This window comes from Bidens hawaiensis, unplaced genomic scaffold (genome assembly GCF_021521415.1).
Source record: "Bidens hawaiensis isolate Kalapana, Puna unplaced genomic scaffold, B.hawaiensis_p1.1 tig00023229_1, whole genome shotgun sequence".
Taxonomy (NCBI): Eukaryota; Viridiplantae; Streptophyta; class Magnoliopsida; order Asterales; family Asteraceae; genus Bidens; species Bidens hawaiensis.
Genome location: NW_027493645.1, coordinates 186,033 through 195,733, shown reverse-complemented (window position 1 = coordinate 195,733; position 9,701 = coordinate 186,033).

Here is a 9,701-nt window from a genome sequence, read left to right as displayed (position 1 = left end):
CTCATAATATAACATCTCTCATCTCGGTTTAATATCTAGACTAGCAAAAGATGTGCTAGTATCACTCTGCTCTCTATACCAAGTATGAACAATTGTCCACCCATATAACTGCTTTGACACAAATGCAAATCAAGAGGGATTAAAAACGGTTTGTAACGGGGCTAGGTGTAAGAGTATGGAAGGGAATTTTTCAAGTAGCTCAAACGATCCAATCCGGTTTATTACAAAACAACTAAATAAACAATAATAACATAAACACTAATTTCATCTCTTTTTTTTACAAACAACTAATCAAACGCAAAAAAAATGCTAATTACATCACTGAATATAAAGAGACATCTTTTTGGTTTTTTGCTAATTTTTTTTAAGCATAATAAACGTAATGCTCGATACATCCTATTGAAAAATACTAAAACAATTACAAAGAAACCTATTAAGCCGGATCATCTCGTGAAATAACATCGGGGTTGATTAAATGAAAGAATAGGTCCATAAATGTTTTCTAAGGGAGCCAACCCCCTGCCCCTCACATTATCCACACTCATATATATAACGTATGAGGCCCAACCCCCAATACCCACACTCTCACTCATCCAGACGAGGCTTAACCTAATTGCCTCTATCACTTTTCCATTCATGCCAAGCTACAATCTCGAAATCCGTGAGATACCCAAGTTACTCTTGATAAAGGCACTCTAATTAATGACATGTGTGGATACTATATATTATATGTGTATTATATATAAGGCCAATTTTACACACATACCGGAGGAATTAGGTTACCGACATAAAAATGTGTACATGTCCCCGTGACTCGTTATCCCCGCCTAAACGACCCCATTTTCAACTTCTCTTTTTGAAAGCATTTGTGAGTAAAAATATCGAGAAGATGAAAAACCAACCATGACCAGAAACCTATAACTTGGCATTAATGACAATAATTAACGGTTAACAACTTTGGTTTCTGAACACTCTTCGAGGTACTATCGGGCTAAAATTTTCAAATTTCCCCCATCCCCACACTTAAGGTTTACATTGTCATCAATGTTAAAATACTTAAACAATTAATGAACATTTGAGGGACGGGGTTGAAATTGGCAGTTTAACAATTTAAAAACTCGGGGCTCTAATGTGATGGTTCTAATAGCAATTATACAATTACACTTCTAACATTCAAAATTAAAATAACATAATAGATTATGAAACTGAAATCACCTGATATGAATGATAATGCAATGCAAAATGCGGCTCGTAAACTCTCGTAAACACTTGTCTCATCCAATTACCAACCGACCAACCAAATCTGCAAAGTCTCGAGACGTGTAGAAGCAAGCTTCTCACAAGTGTAAGACATAGGTATTTTAAGAGTTATGTAAAAATGATTTTTTTTTCATTAATATTATCAAAAAAATTACCGAGCCGAATTAAGTCGTTTCATAATAAATTTTGTTAAACAAGTTAAAAACGTTAAAAGACCTAACTCACTTTCGTAGGAATCATGATCGCATTTAGCGTATGCAACAAGCCCTTTAAACCCTCCGGGAGCCCCGGTGGACGAGTGAGGTCTCGTGATGGTTTATAGTGAACTACACCCACAAAGTTTCAAATATAACAAAATATACACATACCTGGATTAACCACAACAAAATGAACATGAAAGCACTCTGGGTAGCTTAACTGAAACCTCATTTTCAGGGAAACAAAACTTTACCGAACGCATCAAAATCCCAACTTTTCTCGTGCGGTATCCCCACACTTAGCTTTTTCTATGATGGTACGCTTAAAATACAATTAGTAATATAAAACACTAAAATAAAATGCAAACTAAAAATATACAAAATGTACGATTACCACCCTTTTGAAACTTGTATGGCATTCAAGGTGGGCGTCTGGCCCGCTCCCGTGCAACCTTCTCATTATAAGCATGCTTTTCTTCAATCATTTGTTGTCAGTCTTCCGATAGGTCGGGATCTGGCCCGAACATCGTCAATCTCCACTCTCGATCATTTTGGTTGGGTGGATGTCTCACTTCCGTCTTCCTTGGTCGGCTACCTTTATCTTCCACCTTCTCACTCTGTTGTTTCTCAAATCGCTTCTTACCTACCCTGTCAATCACAAAACATTCCTCTTTTGTGTGATCCTTGTCCAAGGATACACACTTGTCAACAAGAGGGTTAGTAGCATTTTCAAACAATAATAACCGTTTATCACGGTCTCCACACTTGATTCCCAAAACCCATTAAGCACAATCAATTACCGCATGTGCTGTGGCAAGGAATGGCCTACCTAATATGACTTGCGGTTGTGTATTATTCACACGTTTAGCATAGTCAAGTACAAGAAAGTCAACAGGGTAGAAAAATTCCTCCACCTGAACCATTACATTAGTCACCATGCCCCGAGGAAGTGTATGAGTTTGGTCCGCCAACACCACGGTGGTGTTTACCCTTTCTAACGGGCCAAATTCAAACTGATCATATAAACTACCGGGCATGATACTAACACATGCTCCAAGATCTAGAAGTGCCCGATCAATTTTAAATTTCCCAATTTGGATTGATAAAAGTGGCACTCCTGGGTCTAGGAGTTTACTTGAGGTGGTATTATTCTCCACCTCCTCGTCTCTCATGTTGGTCAATTTACCATTTAAACATTTTTCACGTGTGCAATCTTCACAAAAAGGCATTTGATTTGTTTTTAGTTCTGATTCATTTTGGAAAATTGATTCATTTTGACCGACACGATCACTCTCATCACTAACATCTTCCACCACCCCCTCAACAAACTGTGGAGGTGAATCAACTTCAACACCAGAAATTTCAAAATGAGGTAAAAGACTTACAACATTGATGTGCACATTGTTTCCCTTCTTAGAGCTAGAGCAGTAGTGGTTCGGGTTGACTGTAGTATCACTCGAGAGTTGACCTGCACTCTTTTGCAACTTTGTCATATCTGCTGCGAGCTGACCAATCTGTTCTGACATTGCATCTACCGAATTATCATGTAAGTCAAACCGTTTCTTCGTTTCAGCCTTATGATCTGTCATAATATTCATTAATGCATCCAACTTTGAGTGCACCAACTCATCCGCATTTCCCGAGGACCCCCTCTGCCGGTCCAGATTACCCGATGAATTTTCGCCCCGGTTATCGTCTCTGCTGCTGATAACCGCCTTGGCGGTAATTACCCTGTGATTTGTTCAGGCTCGATCCCTGAAAATTCGGGTTCAACTGTGTAGACGCGTTCCCGTATCGAAAATTCGGGTGATTACGCAGGCCTGGGTGATAAGTGTTTGAATTAAACCCTTGGCCCTTAGAATCCCCGTAAGCATAATTAACTTCCTCGGGCTCATCCTCCTCGTCATCATAAATCTCCGGGCAATTTTCTGACTTATGTCCGAGTTCACCACAATCTTCACAAACCGGGAATTTCACTCCAACTTTCCCGACTTCTTTCTTCTTACCCTTTCTGTACCTAGCCAGTTCACATTCTAACTCAGCAATTCTTTCAAACTCATTCGTGACTGACTTTACTGACCTGGAAGAAGTACCATGTCTTCGTCTTTTAGCTGCTACCTCTGCTTTAGAATCTTCACACATAAACTCTAGAAAATCCCAATCATCCTCCTTGGGCTGGTTCAGCAGCTGACCGTTACACGAGGCTTTCAGATGCTTTCGGTCCTCGTATGTCAACCCGTCTACAAAGCATTTCACTAATTCCCACAATTCGATCTGGTGGTGTGGGCATTTTCTAATCATCTCTTGAAACTTAGTGAATGCTTCGTGAAATAATTCGCCCGATAACTCTGAAAAGTGGCGAATTTCCATTCAGTCCTCACCCATCTTAGACTGCGAATAGTACTCGTTTAGAAACACCTGCTGCATCTCGGCCCAGTTCCTAATACTGTGCATCGGTAACGAGTTAAACCAGTGCTTTGATTTGTCTTTTAATGAAAACTGGAATAACCGCAACCGAACCTCGTCCTGGTCATAAGTATCGTTACCAATTGACCCGCAAATAGCCGAAAAATCGGACAAATGAGAATACGGGTCCTCAGAATCCCTCTCGTGAAAATGCAGTACGATATTAATGTATGATGGCCGGGACTTAAAAGTCTGTTGTCCCGCCACTCGTACATGTGGGATCAACTAGGATGCTCCATCTGAGATAGCCGGTCTGAACCGACTGTTAACACCCTGAACCGGGGCCACGGAATTTCTTCTTTGTCCCCCGGGATTTACCAAACCGCCCTTGTTCACCTGAATACCTCGAACTTTTTCAGGCCGTTCCACCCCATTTACTCTGTTTCGACCGATTCCGTTTATGTTAACCGCTTCAGCCCGTCTTCGATTCACTGGCTATTCCACCTCCTCATCCTAATTATCATCACCCTCATCTTCCGGCTCAATGCCCTCATTCTCGGGCTCAACTGCCCGATTCCTTCTAACCCACCGGTTAACATCGTTCTCAACCTCAAAATCCTGATTCACATTATTATCTTCCTCTTCGTCTTCGTCTTCTGTCGGAATGCTAGGATGAGCATCATCAAGGTTAATCTGAACTCTGCGGTTACGGGTGTTATTTGGGGCTGATGGTTCTGTCTGGTAAAGGTTTCGGTTTCGGGTTCTAGAAGCACGAGTTGAGTTATTCTGGTTTTCTTGGGTATTGAAATTTGGTGGTGGAGGTATGTTGTTTGGGTGAAACGCATTATTTTATGGAGTGGTTGTGGGTCTTGATTCTGGTTTTCATTCTGGTGTTGGTTTTGGTTTTGATTTTGATCTTGATTTTCCATTTCTGAGGTTCTGTTCTGAGCTCGGTTCTACCGAGCTAATCTCTCAACTTCGGGCTCGAAAACTAGCGGTGACTGTCTACCTGAGTGGCGGGTGTGCATAAACCTGTTATCTACACAAACAACACACCCCGCGTAAAATAGAAAAATAAAATTTAAATTAAAAACTGAAAACTAAACAAAAAATAAAAATAAACAAAAAAATCAAATAACACGAAAAACAGTAAGCGCACTAACTCCCCGGCAACGGCGCCATTTTGATGACCGTCGTTTAAGTCATGCAAAAACCTAATTAACCTAAGTAGCTAGGATGAGTAAGGTATCGTATCCACCAGGAGTATGTGGTCAGTGTAACGTGAAACCAATTTATAATATTATGAAGTAATAAAGTGTAGTGCTGATCACACAAGCAAATAAGTTGGTTTTAATAAAGATTAAGCAAATTCACGAATTCAAACAATTAACAAAGATGAATCATCCTCGGGGTTCAAGAATGTAATTAAACAGTTTCTCATGCAACCTAACAGATTAATTATCACATACTAACTAAAGACTGATTAACAAGTTAAACCTTAGGCACCAACAATCGCTAACACACGGCACTGGTTATCAAACGGTCTCTGCCAGTGTGACTCAACTAAGGGCAATTGTGTGCTTCGCTGTATTCAAACTTAGTCAAACAACCCTATGAGCAATTACTATAGAAACCGACAAACTAATCATTCTGATCAACGTAAACCTAATCCGATTGAATGCACAATAATACTAAATATGAATACTCATAGATTAACCAAAGATAATTACAAATAGTATGTTCATGGTTACAATCAAAACTGAAATAAATACAAACTCTACATGCCGGGAATGAATCGGAGAGATTAGCCTCTCATGGTAGTTATTAGATCTTCAATTGATGATTGGAATCTGTTAGGCATCGATCGAATGATGTTTATTGGTGTTTCCTAGCTCCAAAAATTGTCCCTAAATGTTCCCAAACGGCCAAGAGAAGCTTATCCCGAGTTAGGGTTTATTATTCCTTTTATACCCTAAAAAACTCGTAAGTTCGCGTCACATATCAGTACCCGGCGTAAGTTACCCCCTACCCGGCGTAAGCTACGTCGGGTCTTGTTTTCCTATGCCAAACACAACTGTTTTATAAGTTGCTTACGCTCTTTATGCCAGTTCCTGGAGTAAGTTACGCCAGGTTCAGAGTAAGTTACGCTGAGACCTAAAATTCCATGTTTTCGTCTTGTTTCCAATCCAACGCTTGTATAACATGCTTAGGCTCAATTCTCCACTTTGATTAGCTTCCTTCCTTTTACTCTCCGATCATCTCAAGACTTCATCCCATGCTCGTACAAGTCCCAGTTTAGCATATTTAACATTCAAAGACCTGCAACATATAAACACGTATGAAGTACCATTGTTCGCATAATAAACTAACTAAAACTAATATAATAATACAAATAAGTACATGATTTACACCCGACCATTCGGTCCGGGGGCAGCGCCCCTGGCATGTAAGGCTCCGTTACCGGTAGCCCTACATTTGGTGTTGGATTTACTCATAAACGCAGTTTCTAAATATCAGAGTTAATTAAAACATTCGCGGAATATTAAAACTTCAACCATAATATAATACATAACCTTCAAATCTTGTCTTATAAAACATTCATAGTCATTTAAAACAAAACATAGTCTTTAAAACCTCACAACATTTCTTCGAGATGCCAGTCTCTTCGATTCCATGCCATGTGTCTTCAATCACGCGAGCTGCCTCAACCTATTTGCCTGCGTGCATACTAAAAGTCAGCTACGCTGAGTGAGTTCTAGTTAATCATATAACTTACTTTACATACACATATACGTGCCCGAAGGTACGCATTACATACTTAACATGTCCATCAATCTTTCATACACATACTTAACTATCCTTACGTTATAAAGAGCATTCGCCCTACATACCTCGGATATTATTAGGGTCCGGTACCCTTCATCCTCGGATATTATTAGGGTCCGGTACACTTCATCCTCGGATATTATTAGGGTCCGGTCACCCTTCATCCTCGGATATTATTAGGGTCCGGTACCCTCCATCCTCGGATATTATTAGGGTCCGGTACCCTTTCTTCCATCCCTCCTTAACATACTTTCTATATACATAATCGTAACTTTGGCACATATATACATCATTCATCCTTCATATTACAACATACATATAACATCAACCATTTCCTGGCAGTACATGCAATTCCAAAGATCGTTCATGTACCGGCAAGAAACCATTCATACATTTCACATAATACATTTTTGGCATACACTTATCACTTAGGATAAGTGTATTAACTAATCATATCGAGTATACACACAGCCCCGAAAAAATAACAAGGAATGGGGCTAGAAACTCACCTGAATGCGGTTACGTTCACCATTTATGGTAATTCCTTTCTTGAGTTGTGCACGACTAACTGTATAACAATTACACGTATCAATTAACTATCACTACTCATATCGTCTTTCTAGTCTTAATTATTACCCTCAACGAATGGGGGTCCGGGGGCAGCGCCCCTGGCAGAGCCCCTGGCTGGGGTCGAGCTAAAAATTTTATTTCCATTAACTGTCGTAACACATTTTCCATTAGGATTTTAAATTATTATTTAATTCGCTTACTCAAAGTTCAAGGGCTTATTTGTAATTAATTCATTCTTTTTCTAAGTCCAGGGACTGTTCTGTCATTCTTTCAAAGTTCTAATTCGTTATTCAGTCCTTAACGAATGGGAGTTCATAGCGAATTAACTATTATAACGAATTTGGCTTTGTAACGAATCAAGCATTATAGCGAACTGGTCCTTATGACGAATTGGACCCTTTCACGAACTGGTCCATATAGCGAATTGGACCTTAACGAATCTGTCCCAAGCGAACCAGCCCAAGTAACGAATTGGTCCATCTAATTCGTCATCTTCTCTAACGAACTGGTTATAGCGAATCAAGGGTAATTCGTTACCCCTTTCCCTTAACAAATTAGATACGAACTACAGCTAGTTCGTTATGCTTTCCTCAGCGAATCGTCTTAACGAATCACCTTTGATTCGTTAATCCCCCCTAGCGAACTAGGGTTAGGTCAAGGAATGTCAGAACATTCCCTGACATACTCTTAACCTCGTATTACTTTTCCAGCGCCGCCTTTTTCCGGCGCCGTCATTGCCGGAAAGCCGCCGGAAAAACGCGAACTCACCGGAAAAACGAGTTTTAACTCGTTTTTCACCGTTTTTCGCCCCGTTCGATCCAGATCTGAGCTAGGGTGATCCCTAAGCTCATCATAGGTTCGGTTTATACCCGATTCCACCCGGATCTCATGATTTAAACGGTTTAACGGTGTCGGCTCGTCGTTTCGCAACTATATCTAACGGGTTAAGCTCATACAATATTAAACTATCGTTACCTCGGGTCGGTGCTAGGGATAAGGAAGAACTAGAGAGAAATCTTAAGTGTGTGTTTTTGGGTGGTGTATGGAATATGTGTGAATGTGGATTAAGTGATGATTAATGGTATTTATATTTAGGGGTCATGGGCTTAAGCCCATGGTCTTTCCTTCTTCTTTCATACCCCAAGTCCATAACTCATATCCATTTACCCAATACTAGCCCAACTCATATTCTATTTATCTAAACCGATAACGACCCACTATAAAATAGACGAAGTTTATTTTATTAATATAACCGAAAGTAGGATGTTACATGGCAGCAGGGTCTATGGCCGGCAGCCCCTAGCAGGGTTAAAGGAGCAGATCCCCTAACTGGGGTCGAACTGAAGTTTGAACCAATCTAATAGAATCGAATACAGTCTAATCGAATCGAATCGAATACAGGTTCTAATCGAATCGAGTCATCTTAATCTAATGGAGTCATCTTAATTGAATCGAACGAAATTTCCAATTGAATCGAATTACTCATTCAATTCGATTCGTTGGTTGATTCGATTCATTTACTTTCCATTCGGATTGAGTTCCCCATAGGCTCGATTCAGATCTGGTTTCCATTTCCATCGTTTTCCAGCCTTTCCTTTCGACTTGTTTTGCCTGTTTTGTATAGGAAACGAGCCTTGGAATATAACCATATCATTTCCTTGCACTTACCCAATCCAAACGTTACCCGTTTAGGCCGGTTTCGACTTACACATGGTTTTTCATAACCAAGTTTATATTTTTCCTTCATAATGAAGCCCGATTTTCCCTAATATTGAGCCCTAAAACACAATTACACCTCTAAAACAAAAGTCCCCCATTTGCTGACCGGCCGTCACATGATACAAATTGCCCCATTTTGTTGTCCATCCACTACACATAACCTTAGGGGCACTATGGAGATCACGATTCACGAGGGCGAAAACAATGTGTTCTAACCCATCACAAAACATATAACAAACGTTTCATTCTTCTTAAACCAATTTGATCTCATAAAACCGAGTTCCATGCCCGATTGAAAAACCTTATTTATTAGGGAAGCACAGAGGATGAAGTCGATTGGAAACGATAGGAACCCTAAGGGTGCCCCGATCACACCCTAACTCCCTAAGAGCATTCTCAACCTATCACATATCCCCATCTCTAAAATTACACTAAAAAACACTACATTTCTCACTTCTATTTAATTAAATAATAGTTTTTTATACTTTTATCATTACGATTTTCTCTCTCCTCTACTCACAACCAATTCAACAAATATTAAAAAATAAATAGAGGCAAACTTTGTTTTCCTAATTTTACAAAAAAAAAATCACTACATTTTCTCTCTTCACCCTATAGTTTACACTCACAACCATTCAAACCCCAACCTATAATTTATAAATCCTTCTCACGTCATTTTAGATAAAATGGAAATGCTCTAACTGGTCCCAAATCATAAATGAA